Genomic DNA, 21735 nt, shown 5'->3' on the forward strand with positions numbered 1-21735 from the left:
AAGAAATTAGTATAAAACTATCTGGATATAGTAAGTAGCTATCATTTAAAAGATGTTCAGTAGGAGTATACAAAATTCAGTTAGGAAATTTGATCTGAAGGTAATTTGATTGAATCACCTTTTTGAACTGGCTTGATTACTTAGATCAAATTATTGAATAAAATGGCTACAAGATGAATCAATTTATTTTATTCTCATAACTGTTTATTTAAAATGAAAATCTAATCTAATAGGCAATTTGAATCCAATCAGATCTGTTCCAAGCTATCCAGTATATCAGAATTATTTTCTCATTACTGTGAAGCATGCCATTACTACTTCGTCTTTACTTTCAGTTTATTTCTTTTATTTAATTTTGCTACCTCCCAATGTTTACACACCTAAACAGATATATAATGATGGAATTTTCTTTGCATTTTCATGAGGATGCATATCATTGTGGTATCATGTAAGACATGGTGAGCTTATTTTTATTATGAAGACTATGTACAATTTTTGCAAGTATGGCTCAAAGGCTGAGGCATACAAAACACATGATCCTGTCTTTTATGCCTTACAAATTGATTATTCTAAAAAAAGGCAGTCTAGGAAAATTTAAAGTAGATGTTTCATGGCAATTATAGCTTCAGAAGCAACTCTCCTTGCTGTTATTTCTAAGAGAAAAGAAACAAAAAGTAAATGGAAAATGAGATGCCAGATCAGATAAAAAATTACAACTTCTGATCTTTATCTCTCCACTGACAACTTGTGTGATTGTTAACCATATGTTTGAGGGAGATTTTCATTCCTTAATTCATTCTTATTTGTTTCCTTCAATCCCTGTGAGCAGATCCAGTTTGGCAATTGACATCCACAAATTCTTTCTGGGTTATACCGTTCTAAATTTTATAGGCTTCATATAGACTTCCACCATCGCTGGAAGAGACATGTTCATTAGGATTTCTACTGTTATTTATTTAAAATGCCCAAGGACTTGGGTTGAGATTTTGGCATGTGATACTACACTTTCAGAAACAGCATTTCGATATATACAATCTGAATATATATTAGGACTAACTGCCAGCTTTACCTTCAGACCACTCACTCTAGGTTAATTATTCCTCTCATCTTACTACAGGAACAGATTTAACTGTAAATTGCTGACCACATGTGCCAAGAAATTTGGATCAAGGTATAATAACTCTTCACGGATCAAAATCTACCCTGTTTTTGCCAGTTTAAATGGCACAAACAGTTAACTATAATTGTAGAACAAGAGTGGAAACTGTTATGTATAGTATTATGGGAGTGCATAGCAGTGTTTGCAAAGATGGTGGGTGGGGGAGGGCAGATTGATAACAGCATTTTTCTGTATGTTTGATAATGTTGCACAAATGGCCAAAAACCATTTCAAAAGCTGGAATGTGAGTCTTGGACATGAGCCCATCTTCCTCATAGAATTTAAGACTACTTGGATTTCAATTATTTCTGAAGCAGAAGCGTAATTCCAGGAAAATGGAGGACTATAGTCATAATCTAACATAACTACATATAGCTTTGCCTTTTGGTTTTCGTCAGACTGATATACAATTTGATGTTTATTGGGAATTGCAGTACAATATTCATTAGAAATCAAAGCAGAAAACAATTCTTTCATTTTCTGGCCCTCAGCTTTTACCAACCACAGTATGCCTGGCAATTTAATCCTGATGGTTCTGGATTTAAGTTGTTGCTTTTGAATAACAGATTGGTGTATTACAAAGTTGCCCTCATCCATAATCTTATTTTAGAGAAAGACACTGACCTGGTATGTCTTATCAAGATCTGGTTGGGCTTAAGGTGATGGTAATTCCCTTCCTGGAAAGGTACTCACGTGGGTTTTGTTTTGTTTTTTGTTCTGTATCCCACCTGAGAGCCCAGGGAGAGGAGGAGGGGAGCTGCTTTTATCCATGAATCTTTATAGACTTTGGGGAACTCTGCTCTGAAGATAACCAGATTTCTCTGTTCCTTTAATCTTTTCTTATCGAACTTCAGTTCTAATCCTTGATGCTGAAAGTAAGGTCTGGCTAATGTGGGAAAATTGCTGTAAATTTCTGAAAATTTTACTTGTTGTAAATTGGAAAGTATATTTATATTGGTGTAGCTTAAAACTGTATTTGCATTTTGGTAATTACATAACATTCTTCATGTTTAGTTTGTACTCAGATATTCTATCATTGCTTTATGAAGTGCTAAAGCAATTTAATATCTGTGCATCAATACCTGTGCATGTTATTTTTGTACCCTAAGTAAAAATATGCATATATTTGTTTTGTTTTTTTATTATATTTTGCTCTTTGTAATTTGTATCAACACAATATTTAACCGTAATATCTACCTTTTAGATCAGTGGTCACCAACCAGTGGGCCGCGGCCCACTGGTGGGCCATGAGAAAATTTTGGTGGGCCACAGAGAAATCTCACCTCGAGAGCACCCCCACAAAGCAATTAATTCAGGCTGCACAGAAACACAAAGCTGCACCACCGACATGGCCTGCGGGAACCTTCCCGGCCCACTCACTGCTTACCAGGTAAACTTGCCTTCTAAATTGCTATTTTTCCTTTTTCCGACCATCATCTGTTCTGCTGTGCCGGGAGATTTAGAGTAGGAAGCAGGAAATGGTTGGATTTCTTGCTTTTTAGCTAATCTTTAGATCTTCAGCTCAGGACATCCCTTAGGACTGAAGGTTTGCTTGCAAGCAAATTCAGTGCAGACTCACAGCAAGCAAATTTGAGAGACTGAGCTAGCCAATGGCAGATAGATAGATCACTGAATGATTCTGTGAGCAACTCAATGTGCTTTGCCTGATTTTGGGTAAAAGTTGCTCTTTTTTATAAAAAAAAAATTCAATATTTACATCATGGTGTGTTGTGAGTTAATTTTGTGAGTTTGCTTGCAAGCAAATTTTATGTGACAGACTGAGCTAGCCAATGGCAGATAGATAGATTTCTGAATGAATCTGTGATTCTGTGAGCAACTCAATCTGCCTGCTTTGCCTGATTTTGGGTAAAAGCTGCTCTTTTTTTATAAAAAAAATCAATATTTATATTAATATTTATAATATTTACATACAAGCCATTCCCAGCCAGTCACATGACCATCAAGCCACACCCACAAATTAGGCCTGCCCACAGAACTGGTTAGTGGTCCCTGGGATCTAAAATTATGAGTTTGGTGGTTCTTGAGGTCCAAAAGGTTGGTGACCCCTGTTTTAGATAGCTATGCCACCCAATTTTCATTCACAGATTTGATAAACATCTCCACTTCCTTACTCACTTCATTAATAAAAATGTTGGTTTGTAGAAGACTCAAAACTGAATCTTATAAAATCCCTTTCCATACTTATTTAAATATCATGCATACTGTCTGAGTATACAAGATTCAGCTATATATCTACTCAATTGGGAAAAAGTGGAAGTCCTAATTCAATTCTTTGTATCTGTCTTTATGCAAAAGAAAAAAATAGCCCAGCCCATCAAAAGCAATACTGTAGTAGAAAAATAGCAAGATAGGAAAGAAAATGTTAAGAGACCACCTATCCACTTTAGACAAGTTCAGATCACTAGGACCAAATGGATTATATACATCCCAGAGTTCTGAGGCTGCTGGCAGACATGATCTCACAACTACTGAACAAAATCTTTCAAAACTCCTGAGTATTGGGGAACTACCAGAGGTCTGCAAATAAATGAGATGGTCCCAATCTTAAGGATCCAGGAAACTCCAAACCAGTCAGCTTGACATCAATACATTGCTTATTCAGAGTTGTAAAAATATGGAAGAGATTAGCACAGATGATGTTATATCTGGTAAAAGCCTGTTGTAGTTTGAGATACATACAAATTACCGGTCAAGTAATAAAGTGCTTGGCTAGATACTTAAAGTAATATCAGCTGTAGCTCTCTCCAATATTATGTGGATGAGAATTCTGTTATGTCATGTAAAAATTTGCACTCACTCTGCTAAATGGATGTGCTTAGTGCTGTATGGAATCTGTCAGGAGCCTCTCTCTATGTTTAAGACTGCTAATGCAATGTGATGACTTTACCCTTCATTATACATTAACAGTTTAAAGATGAAGAGTTGTGCTGTCTCTTAAGGAAGGCTGAGTGCTCTGGCTGCACAAGCCAGTGATTTTATAGCTGGGAGCAACAAAAGGCAATTTGGACTGCTCATGAATCCTGCTGCTTTGACTCTAGGCCTCTGCAGGATTTGACACTGGTTTATGTCTGACTGAGATAGGATGGAATGACAAAATATTTGGCTGCTAAGCAATAAAGATTCATTTCAAGGGTAGAAAATGTATGGACTGGGAAAACAGTATCATATGGTTGACATCCAAATGTCTTTATTCCTAAATTGAAAGCTTGCGCAACCTAGAAGGTTTAGAATGAAAACTTCATAGTTAAAATTCAGTATTAATAGAGAGTTAATAAAGAGTTGTTAACCTTATTTAAGAGTTGTTAACCTTATTTTGTGAAGCTTCTTCTCTGGCAACATTGAATTGTTAACTAGGCCAGGGCATACAAACCTTTGCCAGACCAATTCTTGAATACAACTAATCCGCCTGGAACCCGCACTGTATATCGGACATTAACACAATTGAGCGGGTTCAGAGGTATTTTTTGAGAAAATACACCACTCCTCCACTCACAATAGAAATCCCTATGCCTCCAGGCTCAAAATTTTGGGCCTGGACAATCTAGAACTGCATCACCTGTGATCTGATCTAAGCATAGTATACAAAATTGTCTGTTACAACATTTTACCTGTCAATGGCTTCTTCAGTCTCAATCACAATAATGCACAGGCAAACAACCAATACAAACTCAAGGTAAACTGCTCCAAATTTGATTGCAGAAAATATGACTTCAGCAACAGAGGAGTCAATGCCTGGCACATCCTACCTGACTCTGTTGTTAAGTCTCAAGCCCACACAGCTTCGACCTCAAACTGTCTACCATGGATCTCACCCCATTCCTAAGAATTCCTTAAAGGGGGGGTGCATAAGCGCACCAGCATGCCTACCGTCCCTGTCTTACTGTCCCTATTTATCTGTATTTACTCCCTTTGTTCTTGTTTACATTCATACTTATACTTGTTATCTTGTACATTTTTGACAAACAAATAAATAATAATAATAATAATAATAATAATAATAATAATAATAATAATAATAATAATAATAATAATAGGAGATTGCTAGTAGGGTATGTGATAGAATGAAATTTGGTTTCACAGATCTGTAAAAGGAAGACATTCAATGGGAAAAGGAATCTATGGAATTGGCTTCTCCCCATCACATCAGCCAGTGCCACTTGTTGAGACAAGGAAAGTAAACTGCAAACCTGTCAGTCTGTCATGTTCCATAGTTGAGCATCAAGAAACCTCAGACAACACAGTTCAGTTTGAAGCATTTATCCTTGAAAGTTTGAAACCAGGCACAAAATGACCAACATGCAAAAAGCAAAACAAATTCAGAGCTAACTGCAGTTAATCCCTTCACCCTTAAGTATGTGCATTTATCCCCCTCCCTGGCATTCCCCCCCCGGTGTCCACCCACATTTAGTCCAGCAGACTCTTCGTGTGCATGTGCATCCCACCTGCAGCTTCCAGTTGCCGACACTCAGATGTTTCAGCTGGGTCTCTGCTTCTCCGCTGATTGCAGGCTGTCCACTTTCCAGTTGACTGCTCACTGACTTCTTCCCTTTCCAAATGGCAGCCCCAGGATGGCTCACTTGCGGCTGGCCATTTTGGGGCTGACAAGGAACTTTGACTGACAGAGTCTAGAAGGACGGCCTCCTCTGCCATTTTCCCTATAGAGGTGCCTCTTGGCCTTCCACAAGGGGATCAAAACTTGCTTTTGCATGTGGCCTTGCTTGGGGGACACAGAGGCCACCCAACCATGGGTCTGGTTGGTCCCAGTAGAACCTACCAGTTTTAACAACTGCTAATCCATATCTTGAAATTTTTCACCTTTTGAAATTTTATAATGTTATTTTTATAATTCTACAACTTTTTAATCTTAAATTATTCTGATTTGAATATTAATTTTGTTGACTATATTGTACACCACTCAGAGGTCCCATTCTGAAGATGATGAGTGGTTAAGAAATATTAAATATAAAAAAAAATTGAGAAAGAGCAAACAGGATTGAGATTAAGAGATGCATAAAGAGGGAGTTGTTAGCATGGACTCAGTAAGGATTTTGTCCTTACTGCACTCTGCATATCTAGAGTTCCGCTCCCTGTAACTAGCATTGCAGAGGAACAACTTGGAAGATGCATGGGAATCAGTTGGCAGTGCTTAGCTGGGGGGTGGGGGGGAGTGGGGGGAGGGAGGCTGACAGATTTTTGCAAGCAACAAAATTGCTCAGTGAGTTAACTGGGAAAAAAATTGAGGCTCAAAGAGCCAAGAGGAAAAACATATGAAGGAAATTCAAGAATGAAGGAAATTCAAACCAGGAGGACCAAGCAATTGAGCACCAGAGAATGAGAAACGGCTATATTACCCAGATGTTGCTGCAGGTATTTTAGCAAGGGAGGAAATTGGTTGGTTTAAATATTTTAAATATTGTTTTGAAACCGTATTCTTCTCTTGAGAAACTGAAATGGGATATCATGAATCTTTCAAGTATTTAAAGAGGTGCCACAAAAAGAGGGTTATGACTTCTGTGGCCCAAAATACAGGATTTTGAAAGATGAAGGTGGGAGAAGTGATGAGCGTCCCTAGCACTGAATGCACTCATGCAAATACTGAACAAGCAACTGTGAGGAATGCTTTAATTTGGTTTTTTGAAGATTACATGGCTGTAATGTCTTCTTCCCAATTATGAAATGTTTGTGAAAGAAGTTCATAGCAAAACCTGAGATTCAGCAAGGTAATTATAGCTACAACTCAAAAGCAATTCCAATTAATGAACATGCAAAGCAAAATGACAAAAGGCCTTTGCAGATTACCTCAAACTCAGTAATATAAGGCTATATCAATCATTCCAATGCAAGGATATGAACAGCATAGTTGTCACTATCAAAAATATTTGTGTTTTAAGACTTAGAATGTAAATAATTGCAAGAATGAGTGACTGATACCTACCTTGAGAGGTGTTTTTAATTTGTGCCTATGTTTACCTCCAAATTTCTCCATCAAACATCATTCTATTTCATGTGTGTTTTAGAAGGAGTTGTCTTCTACACTATTGAATGCCATTTATGTGCAATCGTGTATTATTTCTTACTGTGCAACCAATGACTTTTCTGACCTAACCTGGATTCCTCAGAGGCACTGCATGAAGGTTTCCACTGTGGTAATATGACTTGAGGGAAGAGATAATGAGAGTAGGTTTAGACTTTAATTTATCATAGGTTGATATTATCTCCTACTGCTACGCAACAGACTGCACATTTATTTTTAGAGCAGAAAACACTGATCCTCTCTGGCTTTCTGCTATTATGCTGTTATCCCAAATTACAGTAGCAATTTTGTCTGATGAATAGATATGTGTTTGAGTAGCAGCTGCTCAACATTCTACTTTTTCTTTCTGCGCCAATCCCATTTCAGCAAAAGAATCAGGAAAGAATTAGGAAAGAATCAGGGCACCATTCTGAAAACCATACACTATCTTTTAGCAGGAATTAAGTTGCAACTGGATATTTTTATTCTACTACACTGCCTTGTCTCATTATCACTGTCTTTATCTTTTTCACTAAGGTGGCAGCACTATTTCAGTGAGGACCTGGTGGATTAGACCAGGGCTATGATAACTGGGGTGCATAATTCTTTTTGATGTGTTCTTCGTTGCCACCATTTAATTGTTACCTATATTTTGCAGTACAAATATGGGAGTCATAGGTTAGATTTTAATCTGATCAAAACAAGGAGAGCATTTACTATTTTTTCAAAGTAAGATACTAAAATATCTATAGGTGAAAGCTATGGATGATTTAGGTGGAAAACTTGGTGAAATGTCTCTATTTGTGATGACCTTAGATAGCAAAAATTATCCTTGTAAAATCAAGATGGGTAAGATACAAGGGTATGGTTATAAATTTATAAAAGACTAGGCTGCCAATATGACAATTCTTTCAGTATTAAAATGAAAGTTTTATGTATTCAATAAATCAAAAATAAAACAATATTAATAAGCAATAAATATAGTAAATAGCATTTATGACTAATGGCAGGCAAAGCAATCAGGTAATTGCTTGGTATTTCGTTAAGTATTAACACAGAGACTTTAGGTTAAATACATCTGCAGTATGCAATGAACAATTCTCTAGACCAAGGGTGTCAAGCCCACATCATTATGGTGGCATCATGTGACATATTGGGACTGTTTCCCCCCACTCACTAAACCAGGCATGACCATGGCCAGCACGTGATGCATCTGGCCCGCAGACTGGGGGTTTGACATCCCTGCTCTAGACCAGGGGTCGCCAACCTTTTGGACATCAGGGACCACCAAACTCATAATTTTTGATCCCAGGGACCACTTTTGATCCCAGGGACCACAGTTCTGTGGGCATGGCTTAATTTGAGTGTGTGGCTTGGTGGTCATGTGATTGGCTGGGCATGGCTTGTATGTAAATATTATAAATATTTATATAAATATTGAATTTTTTATATAAAAAGAGCAACTTTTACCCAAAATCAGGCAAAGCAGGCAGATTGAGTTGCTCACAGAATCAAAGATTCATTCAGAATCTTCACCTTTCATTCACCTTTCTGCCATTGGCTAGCTCAGTCTGTCACATAAAATTTGCTTGCAAGCAAACTCACAAAATTAACTCACAGCCCACCATGTATGTAAATATTGATATTTTTTTAAAATAAAAAAGAGCAACTTTTACCCAAAATCAGGCAAAGCAGGCAGATTGAGTTGGTCACAGAATCATTCAGATCTATCTATCTATCTGCCATCGGCTAGCTCAGTTTCTCAAATTTGCTTGCCATGAGTCTGCACTGAATTTGCTTGCAAGCAAAACTTCAGTCCTAAGGGATGTTTGGCAGAGCCATTTCCTGCTTCCTAGATAATCTAAATCAGAACAGGTGATGGTCAGAAAAAGGAAAAATAGCAATTTTAGCAGGCAAGTTTGCTGGGTAAGGAGTGAGTAGGAGGGGAGCATTCCTGCGGGCCATGTGGGCAGCGCAGCGTTGTGTTTCTGCTCTGCCTGGATTAATTGCTTTGGGGGTGTGCTCTGGGGGTGAGATTTCTCTGTGGCCCACCAAAATTTTCTCAAGGCCCACCAGTGGGCCGTGGCCCACCGGTTGGTGACCGCTGCTCTAGACTATATGCAGGAAAACTAGGAAAATAAATAAATAAAACAATCCAATAGCAAAAAAAAGAAGGAAAAACTTTTCCTCTCCTTATAGAGGATCATTTTAAAATTTTTCTTGCAGAATTTAGCAAATTAAAAGAAAAGCAAATTCTCATTTCAGGATTTGGAAAGTCATCAAAAAATGCGAGGCAAAAATAAGATTCTTTTCTCCCTTTTTCTTCTTGTGCTCTGGGAAGAGGTGTAGAGAATAACTTCAGTAGGCCTGATAAACCTGAATACTATAATTACAAATTATTTTAATGTCTCAAAATTAATCTATTTATTTCATAGCCAATAACCCAAAAGTAAGATTAGGAAAGTTAACATAAAGGTTGATCTTAATTGATTATGTGGTGTTTGGAAAAGACTGAGCTGAAGTCTTCACTCCGGTCTGTGTTTCCAGTGGGAACACAGACTGTTCCTATTGGCTGATGCTGTTTGACAGCCATCTATAAAAGGGAGCTGTCAAACGGCATCAGCTGTTGTCTGCCGGCTGGCTACCTTGTTAGCGTGGCAGCCGCGGCAACCCTTTATTGATACAATAAAGTAAAAGCTGAAGTTCGCTCCGTGTTTGCCTCAGGTTATTCTGCTGCTCCACAACACTGGCAACGAGGACAGGATACCTATAAGAGGCAACCAGGCAAAGAATCGCTGAGCAAAGTCACTACAAAAAGAGCCAAAGTCACTACTGAGCTGAATGTCACTTTAAGAGCTACTGTCACTATTCGCGAGTGCAAATTTCAACTTTCCTCGAAAGATCCGGCACCGCTGAGTCGAGATGACTTCGAACCCTGCATTCCTGCCTTTCAGACTGACAGCGGAAACATGGGAGTCCTACAGAAACTGATTTGACCGTTTCCTAGATGCCATAGACCTTGCTGACATTTCTGACCATAGGAAAAAGTCCTACTTTTTCAGTTTTTGAGGAGCCACAACGTTTGACACTGCTACGGCATTATTGGCTCCAAGTTCAATTAAGACTGTTCCATGGGAAGAATTGCAGGAAATTCTTTCCAACCACTATTCCCCTAAGCCATCCCAAATTGCCAGGAGTCATGCTTTTTGGAGACGGATTCAGGCTGAGGGAGAGACTATTAGTGGGTACATGGCTGCCCTATGAACAGCTGCCTTGCATTGTGGGTTTAGAGACTATCTGGAAGACATGTTATTAGTCCAACTAGTTTGTGGAGTCAGGGATTTAAGGCTACAAAGGCGTCTATTGGCTAAAGGGGATTTAACCCTTAAATTAGCAATTGAAGAGTCTCAAGCTGCTGAACTATCAGCACTTTCAGCAGCAGAAATTCAGGGAAATCCAATTAGCCAGGGCAGCTGAGCCATCCATTATGATGTAAATCGCCTCAGGCAGCATAAAACCAGTCAAGGGGAAAACAGGCCAAACCCCAATCTACCTCTATGGCATCAGCCCATTTGTCTAAGCTGTGGGGGAAACCACCTCAGGGCATCCTGCAAGTTCAGGAATGCCATTTGTCTAAAATGCCAAAGGAAGGATCATTTAGCCAGGATCTGTCAAGCAGGAAAGACTTTTGCCCAAAAGGCTCAGACAACCCAACATTTCTAAAAACAAGTTGAAGACTGTTTTACCTGCTATCAAGCCAAGCTGATTAACAAAGGCTCTAACAAAATTAGTGTTTTTGTTTCTATAGAAGGGAAACCTTGCAGAATGGAGGTTGACACAGGCTCAGCACTGTCCATCATCTTATGGAGCACCTTGAAACAACTACTTCCCAGAATGGCTAAGAAGAAGCTTCACGGCTGCCAGTTAACCCTACGCGACTACCAAGGCAGAACCATCCCAGTCATCAGAAAAGGCAAGGTTTTTTGTATAATTTCAAAATTTTAAAGGTCACTTGCCTTTAGTGGTAGTGGATTGTGCCTTCCCTAGCCTGTTTGGGTTAGACTGGTTCCCTGCCCTTGGCCTCCATATAAGCGGAATCCACTCTATTACAAATGCTGAAGTGGACACCTTGTTTAATGATTATACTGATGTGTTCAGTGAGGGGCTGGGCTGTTATTCAGGAACCCCAATATCTTTCAACTTGGACCCTCAGACAGTACCAATCCATTTAAAGCCTCGAAGGGTACCTTTTGCAATCTGCCCCAAATTAGACATGGAGCTTGACAAATTAATTAAACAAGGTGTATTAGAGCCTGTGGACTTTGCAAAATGGGAAACCCCAGTAGTAACATCCCTGAAGAAAGACGGGAGCGTAAGAATCTGCGCAGATTACAAGACGTCACTGAACAAATATTTACAAATCAGCGCCTATCCAGTCCCTGTTATCTAGCACCTACTACATTCTTTTGAGCCAGGAACCATTTTAGCTAAATTAGACATGTCACAGGCCTATCAACAGTTCCCTGTTGATGAAACAGCTGCTGAACTACAAACTATTGTAACGCACAGGGGTGCTTTCAAATGTAGGCACCTCAACTTTGGTGTAAGTGTAGCCCCAGGAATTTTCCAATCCTTAATGGAAAGACTTCTTCAAGGATTACTGGGTGTAATTCTGTATTTTGATGACATTTTAATATCTGCCCCTGACAAGCCTCAGTTACTGCAGAGTCAGAGGAGTCCTCGATAGTTTCAGACAGCATGGTCTTAAGTTAAAGAAAGACAAGTGCACTATTGCCACCCCACAGGTAGAATTTTTGGGATACAGAATTGACGCTTCTGATAATCACCCAATCGAATCCAAAGTAAGGGCTATTCACGAGACACCTACGCCAACTAAAAAAACTGAGCTCCAGGCCTTTTTAGGACTTCTTAATTTTTACGCTTCATTTTTGCCTCATAAAGCTTCTGTTGCCTCATAAAGCCTCTGCACAGACTCTTGGACAAGCGATCCCCCTGGCACTGGGGACCTAGGGAAGCCCATGCCTTCCATGCTGTCAAATCATTACTTACATCCAATGCTGTCCTGATACAATTTAATGAACATTTACCTTTAGTTTTAGCAGCAGATGCTTCTCCTTTTGGTATAGGTGCTGTTTTAAGTCATAGACTGCCTAACGGTTCTGAGGCACCCATTGCCTTTTTCTCCAGAACTTTTTCCCCAGCTGAGCGCAACTACAGCCAAATTGACAAGGAGGCTTTGGCTGTAGTTGCTTCTGTCAAAAAATTCCATGAATTTCTATATGGACACTATTTCGAGTTGATCATGGATCACAAGCCTCTGTTAGGCCTTCTGTCTGGTGAGAAACAAATTCCTCAGATTTTGTCTCCAAGAATGACCAGGTGGACTTTATTTCTGGCTGCCTATGCCTATACACTGGTTCATCGACCTGGCAAGAGTCTATGCCATGTTGATGCTCTTAGTTGCTGCCCCCTGCCTGTTCCTGTGGAGGATCCTGCACCAACTAATGCTGTTTTCCAGATCAACGATCTCAAACTCCCCATCACTGCCCTTGATATCGCTGCCCATTCTTCCAGGGACAAGGTAATCACCAAAGTTCTTGACTGGGTGGGAAGGGGGTGGCCAGCAATTCCTTACGCCCCAGAATTCGTGCCTTTCAAAATTTGCCAGCAAGAGCTATCTTCATTGCAAGGCTGTTTACTTTGGGGAACAAGGGTAGTTATCCCTTCCAAGTTGCAAGACTCGGTTTTAAAGGTCCTACATGAGGGCCATCCCGGTATTGTCAGGATGAAGGCCCTGGCTCGCAGTTATGTATGGTGGCCACGCATGGATGCTCAGATTACAAGTTGGGTGAATGCTCATCAGCCATGCCAAGCTACCAGACCTGCTCCACCCACATCCACTCCAGGCAGGTGGGAAGATTTTGTGGCCCCTTGGTCCCGGATGCATATTGATCTGGCTGGCTCCGTTCATGGGCATACATTTCTGGTGGTGGTTGATTCTTTTTCTAAATGGGTAGAACTGACCTTGATGACCACCACAACTTCAGAAGCTGTCACTAAGGCTCTATCAAGGATATTCGCTACCCATGGCCTCCCTGACACCATCGTGTCTGATAATGGCCCCCAGTTTACTTCCTGTAAGTTTGAGGTCTTCCTAGCCAACCTAGGAATAAGGCATGCACTTACAGCTCCTTTTCATCCTGCCAGTAATGGCCTGGCTGAAAGGGCAGTCAGATCAGTTAAGGAGGCCCTGGCAAGGTTTGGGCCTATAGATTGGCACTCTAGGCTCACTAAGTATCTCCTGACCCAGCACACAACTCCCTGTGCCACCACTAATAGGTCTCCGGCTGAACTTCTCATGGGTAGACGTCTGAGGACTACCCTAGACAGACTCCATCCACATTATGCCCCAGTCACATCCCTAGGGTCAAAAAGCCAGGCAAGGGAGTTCGCTGGGAATGACCAAGTCTATGCCCATAACTATGTGGGACACCCTTTGTGGATGCCTGGGCAAATTGTGGCGGTAACTGGTCCTAAGTCTTACAGGGTCCAACTGCAAGATGGGCACATCTGGCGCCGCCATATTGATCAGCTTAGAGGGCGTTGGAGTGCGTCTGCAGATGGCCCTCAAGACGTTCCTGCAACAGAGAAACCGCTGGTGCCCAAAGAAACTTCCCTCAGAGCCAACAGGAACGCAAGCCTACCTGAAGAGCCATCTGTCCCTCACCCAGAAATGCCTGAAGTCGAGACACCAGCTTCGTCAGCACCAGAAGTTGCCCAGCAAGCAGAAAAGTTCCTTCCAGCAGCAGCTTCATCAGGACTTAGAAGATCTGGCGGCCTACGCAAGCGCCTGAGTTATCTGAAGGACTACGCATGCTCTGTTCTGGGGGAAAGGAGTGTGGCGTTCAGAAAAGATTGAGCTGAAGTCTTCACTCCTGTCCATGTTTCCAGCGGGAACATGGACCATTCCTATTGGCTGATGCCATTTGACAGCCGACTAGAAAAGGGAGCTGTCAAATGGCATCAGCTGTTGTTTGCCAGCTGGCTACCTTGTTAGCTCAGCAGCCGCAGCAACCCTTTATTGCTACAATAAAGTAAAAGCTGAAGTTCACTACGTGTTTGCCTCAAGTTATTTCGCTGCTCCACAACAGATTACAATTTTATAGCTTTTTATCATTAGATAATGTTCATTATTTTATTGGCATTAACAGAAAAGTGAAAGCACTGGCTTCAGCAGGGATGTTTGCAGATGCTTACCACTCAGGTGTCTTATCTGAGTATCAATAATACACAGGCTTCTCTTGTGTATTTTACTACATGAAATGGGAAGTTCAGTTGCAATCTATGTTTAACAATAATGTTGGGTTAGTATTGGGAAGAAGATATTGTATACAATACCTGCATGGAGATTCCAACCTGTTTTCATTTCGTGCATATTGCATGCTTAGTGTTTTATCCATCAGACCAAAACAATCCTACTTCCTTCTTGATCATTTGCATGATTTGCTTGTATTGCCTCAAGTTAAGTAGAAGGAGAAAGTGAATGAGTTCTAGGTTCAACCAAGAAATATCTTCTTTCAAAAGGAATCAACAGATTTTCCATTCTAGTTAATAAATAATTAACAATGATTAGCATAATCAACCTCCAATGCTGCCTGAATTCTTAATTGTTTTTGGTTGAGTAGTTCTTGTTATAAGGAACAATGATGAATAAGAAGAAATTCAATTCAATCCAAATTCCAAGAGACATGAGTATTGAAAAAAAAACAGGGAAAAATTATCCTGTATTTCATTGGCCAATTGGTAATTAAACATAGATAGTTCTTCTCTTATTTCTGCCTTATCACAGCCTAAGTTGCAGTTCTATTTATGTTTCTGACCTAGATTTTACTTCCTGCTCCCGACTGGCCTTCTTTACCTTCATTCTCTCTCTCTCTCTCTCTTTACCATGTGATTTTTAAAACTAGTTATATTATAATCTCAGTTATATTATATTCTGAGTGTTAGTAGATCTAGAAGCTGCTTTTTATCTTTCCTTATAATCATTTTTTAATTTTAAATTAGATTTATTTGCTACTCATCTAATTTTATGTAACCCATTCTTTACTGATGGCACCACTTGTGAATCTAGCAAATGTTTTATAGTGACAGCATTCCTAAACTATGAATTAGAACTTCTAGAATAAATACAACTATTTCAAGATGAATTGCTTACTTAATTCCAACATAACATATCCACAACATTATTCCAACCTTGTAAATAGTCAGTTAATTTTGAATTTGCATGCCCCATCGAGTCGCTACAATCTTCAGACAATAGTTCTGTAGTGTATATAGTACACTACATGTTGAGATTCTGTGCCTTTTCTAAGGCTGGCTGAGTCCAATTGTTCAAAATGGAGAAATATATGTTGTTTATTGATTTACTGTCATATCTTCAAAACACTTCCCTTCTTAAAAACATCATTCAGGTATAATAAATAGATTTTATTTCTTTATTGATTTATTATAACCATTGCTATATATTCAGTCTCTGGCATATATGTGTGTTCTATGTTTGTCTGTGTTAGTGTGTTATTTGATCTGCTACACACTTCAGTTCATGTTTACTTATTTCTCTACTTTATAACATTTTAAAATCACAACAAACTTACTACCTGAAGTGAAGAGACCATCTAATCCTACATACACTGTCCATCATCAGTATTAGCCATTAATATCATTAATTTTCCTAGTCCTCTTCTAAACTGGTAGCTATATTTGAAGTTAGCATATTCCATGGTTTAAATTACTTCACATTTAGTCTCATTGGATGAGTTTGAATTATAATTATCTGAAAGCGGAAAAAGAACTTCTCTTTAATATTATTTCACATCATGGATAATTTTATCTTAATGTTTCTTTTTTAATTGCTTTTAATCTAAATTAAACTTTTCCTTACAAGGGAACTGTTCTTATAATTTGAATTATTTCTTCTAGCAAGTTTTCCAGCTGCCTAATTTTTTGAGGTATGATAACTTGAATTAACCAGATCAGAATTTGTTGCACAGTATGCTGCAGAGTTTCAATTGGTTGGGAAAGAAAGAAAGAAAGAAAGAAAGAAAGAAAGAAAGAAAGAAAGAAAGAGAGAGAGAGAGAGAGAGAGAGAGAGAGAGAGAAAGAAAGAAAATGTTAGCTCATGATAGATTTGTGCAAGATTTATATAAATGCAATGTCATTATACTATACAATTGTTTTTAATTCCCTTCCTATTAATTCCTAGCATAGAATTTTCTTAAATAAAATTTAAAAATACATACACGGTTGACATATTCATTGCAAAGTCCACCATGACTGGGGAGATTCAATGACCTTTGAGCCTTATTGAGAGCCAACATTGATGAAAAAAACAATTAGCTACAGTACATTATATATACAAAAGGAATTTAACTCCATGTGTCCAAACATGCAGCTGGATTGACAGGCTCTCAGGCAGCAGAAAGGAAAATGTGAATCCCCTTTCACACACACACCCCAATCTGTTTACAGAAGTTGGGATCAAACATGATGGAGAATAGAAAAAATAAGAACCCCATGGAGAACAAAAGTATATTTCTCCATTATACCTACTAAGCTGAAAAATTTTAAACCCTGGACTTTAGCCCTAGAAAAAAAGGCTCATCAACGACTGTATTTTTTAAGACACTTAAGATCACAACAACTGCCAGAGAGTCTGTTGGTTGCCTTTTATCGAAGCTCTATAGAGAGCATTTTATCTTATTGCCTCTGTGTGTGGTTTAGGAGTTGTACAGAGGCGGAGAAAAGGGCACTCCAAAGAGTGATAAAAAGGGCACAAAAGATCAGCAGATGTCCTCTTCCCTCATTGGAGGAGTTGTATAACATGGGATGTAGAAGGAAGATACAAAAGATCTTGAGAGACCCTTCGCATCCAGGCCACTCGTTGTTTGAGATCCTACCATCAGGAAGATGATATAGAGTGCTGAAAGCCAGGACAAGTAGATTTAAATATAGCTTTTACCCAAGTGCTGTGATCAGGTTAAATGCAGAGTTATGAATCTGGTGGTCTTAACATATATATATCCTGGTTGTACAGTTTTTAACTGTTATTTGTTTTAATTTGTTTTACATTGTTATTTGTATATGTCTTTTGGTGTTGTTCAGTTGTATGTTGTGAAAGAGCACCTTATTTCATTGTTCTCAGGTTTCTGAGTACAATGACAATAAATTTATCTTATCTTATCTTTGAACAATTGTATGACTAGCTTGGAAATGTGTTGTTTTGTTGATTAAAATATGATTTGCACAAAATCTCATTAAACTAATAAAATGACTATCTGTTATAATATACTATATAATATAATATACCTGTCAGCAAGCATAATCAAAACCTGCTACACTCCAGATCTGAGGCCCTGAATTTTAGCACTCTTGGCCAATCTTTTCTGCATTACTCAGCCTGGGGTGGGATGGGTGTGCAGCCAAATTGGCAAAGCTGCTTTGATACAACTTGGCCAGACTTTCCTCAAATTATTAGCACTACCAGTATGTAACTCCAGTTAACACTGGTGCAGCTATACAGTCTTTTGGGCTTGGTTGTATACACTTTATAGTAATTTATGGAGTTATATGGAAAACTTTTAAATATCTAATTCAGGAAGTTCCAGTTCTGATCCTTGATAACCACATTTGTTCCCAAGTGAATGAGTTAAGTTTCCTTCGAATGAGGTAGAATAGTTTGTGATATTCATAGCTTTAAAAAAAAAATGGTTTAGCATTCCTATAATGATTTAGTCAGTTTTTCCAGATTTGAATCTAAGGCTTCAGGCAATAGCCAAGACATGTTATAGAACTTCCACAAATAAGCCCTCTTGAGCTCGGATTAAAAAAGTCCCCCTGAATAACTTTGCTCATTGGGATATTGAATATCTCTCCTCAGACCCAATTTGCTACTAAATGTTTTCATATAAAAATTGGGAGATCTGACCTAGGATAAATAATCTTCAAATAAGGGAGTATGAAAGGCACTTTTATTAAAGAGCACACATATCCTTCGCACATAGTCTTCAAAACATAAACAAACAAACAAAGAGAAGCAAAAAGGAAAAAAAGAAAATAAAAAGAAAAGAGACTTGATCTCTATTATTTGGGAAACACTTCTGAGTTCAGTGACTAAAATATTTCCACTGGCCCATGAATAATTATCTCTATCCTGAGTGCTTGCCAGCATGATGCATCTTCATTTCATTAAGGGGACAGGACTGGAATTGGCAATGGCAGAATTCATTTATCACATTTTAATAGAGAGGCAACCTGGGAAGGTAGGACTAATGAGATATTTCTAAAGATAATAGCTGCCTTCTATTAGGAGGCTGTCTCCTACATAGAGAGTACAGCTGGTGATGGATTGGGGAGGGCATGGCCCCTTGAGGTTTCTTCCCTGCCACTTTTCCCTTTTTGGCCTTGTAGCATATGATCATTTTTTGATTATTCATCTGTAGCTCAAATAGCAGAAGTACTCGTAAGTGACTCTGGAATGTAAGCCAAAGAAATTTCAGGTGATATCTGTGAATGGAAGAGGATACAAATCTTTCAAACGTTCAGCTCTAGAGCCCTGTAATCTCTTAACTAAATGCCAACGGATAAATAACCAGAGTATTTAGTTAGCAGCAAGACTAAATGTGTGTAAACAGTGTAAACGATTTAATTTATAGGGATTCTGAAACCTAAAAAAAATGATAAATCTAATCTCTAGCCTAATACAGATTAACAAACCATCATCAAAAGGCTAATATACAATTGGAAATATTGATAACAGAAGATGGGGACTGTACTGACAAAGGAGAATTTGGAAGCACATACGAAGAATGTATAGAATATCTGTGTTCCTATTTTGGGGGGTCCCGTTGCATAGTCAATTATTTGCAGTGCATTTTCTCTCAAATTTCTTTTAAAAATACCTGTGACGTCTTTCCTTTTCTTTGTAAAGGCTTGGGAATTAGCTTCTACTTGAATCACTGAATCACTGCTTTGGTTTGATTATTTGATTAGTAAAATCTGTTAAGAAAATTAAATTAATTTGATTCCAAACCTCAGGTTAATCTAATATGAATTTTTCCGGTCAATTTTTCTTGCACATAAATCCTTTGGAGATTTCAGACTGATTTGGAAATATCAGATTTAATCACTCATATTTACTTTTTGAACTGATATGGAAAGTAAAAAAAAAAAAGCTTTGCCCAGAGTTTCTGGGAGTATATAAATTTAATAAATTATTAACATCAGATATGATAACATGATTCAATTAGATTTTTCCAATTTTATTTTAAAAGTTGGTTGATTCAGAATTTTAGTCAAATCACCATCAAATTCATTGTGTTGAATTTATATTTTTTATATTTCAGGAGTGATATACTAGTTTTACTGGAAAAACACTTAATCTCTCCCCTGGTATAGCCAACAAAGCAAGGAGAGCCTGTGGCTTAGCGGTTAATACATCTATCTAATATGTAAGCAGCCTGGGTTCAAATCCTAGAAAAGCTGACAAGAGCTAAATAGCTTAAAATAGATCTATACTAGATCTATTTATTTCTTTGTCGGTAAAATATAAATTCAACACAAAAAATAGTTTGTCATGAGAGCGACTGCCTGCAAAAGGCTTCTACATTGGGGCTGAAAGGCAAAAGTGGAAGCAGTATGGCTCCTTCCCATTTTTTGGGTAGACCAGGTTGCCCTGATAGACCAGTTTCACCGGAAAAACATTTCATCAAATTCATTGTTGGAAATGAGGTTTTTCCAAAGCCTTTCTCCTCATATGTTTTTTTTTTTTTACAAGGCTGCAATGAAACATTATTATCATCTGACAGAATCTGCAACATTCAGCTAGCCAAGTGTCCATCAGCTAGTTGGCATAGTCATGTATACAAGGCCTTTTAGAAGGATGAATGGCTCTCGCCTTGATTGACATGATATTCCAGAGGGTAGGAGCCATTGCAGAAAAGGGCTCTTCTTCTGGACTACACCAGCTAAAATTCCTTGGTTGAGGGGGCCACAGCATATCCCTTCTGCCAAGGCTGATAAGGTGGGCTAAACCCATACAGCGGGAGCCAGTTTCTCAGCTAGCCTGACAGAAGTAGTGCACTGTGGTTTGACAGTGGGCTGACAGTAGCAAAGGGGGAGGAGGGAGTATTGCTGTTTATGCTAGGTGGTTTCTGTATCTTGGGGAATAGCGTAAGTGGGAGTTAGATGATAGGAAGTTAAGTGATAGGGAGATTGGCAGAGGCTGAAGACAGACAAAACATTTAAATGGTGAATGGTGGAAGGAGATATGTTGTAAGCTGGGATATTTAGATAATTTCTAGTTCAGTCTACATCCAGCACTTCCAATGAGTCCTTATATTCATTGTACTCAGAGTATAAGGTTATAGTGCAATACTGCAGGCTACTTCTACTGACTGATGGCTGCCTGCAATTTGGAAGTTTGAATCTCAGGTTGACTCACACTTCCATCCTTCTGAGGTGGGTAAAATGAAGACCCAGATTGTTGGGAGAAATATGCTGACTCTGTAAATCGCTTAGAGAGGTCTGTAAAGCACTGTAAAGTGGTATTATTAGTCTAAGTGCTATTGCTAATGCTATACAGGTAGTTCTCACTGCAGTTGAGATTGGCAACTCAGTGTTTGCAAAATGAAATATCATGAAATATCAACATGGTCATAAAGTAAATCACCTGCAATTATTAAGTATGATATCATGTGAGCATGACTTTTTACCAGCTTCCCTCGTTGATCTTGCTTGCCAGAAGTCAGCTGTAAGGTTGAAAATTATGATTTAATGACCATGGGACATGCAACAATTGTAAATGCACGCAGGTTGCCAAGTGCCAGAATCATATGGCCATAGGGATACTGTAATGGCTCTAACTTTGAGGATGAGTTACAAGTCTCCTTTTTAAGCATCCTTTCAACTTAGAACAGTTACTGAATGAACAGTTGGTAAATGAGGACAACCTATATCCAAATCAGAGCAAACACACACATTACTTAGCTCAGCTAGCAAAATATAACTTGTTGTTTGTTTATTAATCAAAAGCAAACTTTTAAAAAATCAATTCACATAACAGAATAAAAGCCAGGCAAAATCAGGGAGAAACATGAACATGAATAATTTACATCAAAAGGAAAAATACTTTCCAAAGGAGTGGTGACAATACTCCGGATAAGTAACATGGTCAACTTCTGCAACTACCTGTACTAAACAATTTATAATGATGTCCATATAAAGTAAGCACTAGCAACTCCATAGCATAACTTAATGGGAAGATTTTCTGGAGTAGATTTAAGGCTAAATGGGAGTTGTGAAAGTGGTAGTTCCCAAATGACATATTTTTTATGGCCTTCTCATTTAAAATTCAGAACTGAAAAAATAGTTTTTGTTATTAGTAGTAAAAATACTGTAATTGTATCTACTTTTACATATTTATTACACTTAACTGTATTTAACAATAGACTTCTACATTATACCA

General features: G+C 38.5%; 1 long non-coding RNA gene across 1 annotated transcript in view; it reads right to left on the reverse strand.

Annotated features, from left to right (window-relative positions):
- Positions 1–16594, reverse strand: part of LOC148128247 (uncharacterized) — a 30408-nt gene extending 13814 nt beyond the window's left edge. The window contains exons 1-2 of the long non-coding RNA XR_015741534.1: positions 16514–16594; positions 7116–7335 (exon numbers count right to left, since the gene is read on the reverse strand). This is a non-coding gene — a long non-coding RNA (uncharacterized LOC148128247). The remainder of the gene's footprint in view (positions 1–7115; positions 7336–16513) is intronic.
- Between the last annotated feature and the right edge of the window lie 5141 nt (positions 16595–21735).

This window comes from Pseudonaja textilis, chromosome 1, assembly GCF_049901715.1.
Source record: "Pseudonaja textilis isolate UNSWEBS1 chromosome 1, rPseTex1.2, whole genome shotgun sequence".
Classification (NCBI taxonomy): Eukaryota; Metazoa; Chordata; class Lepidosauria; order Squamata; family Elapidae; genus Pseudonaja; species Pseudonaja textilis.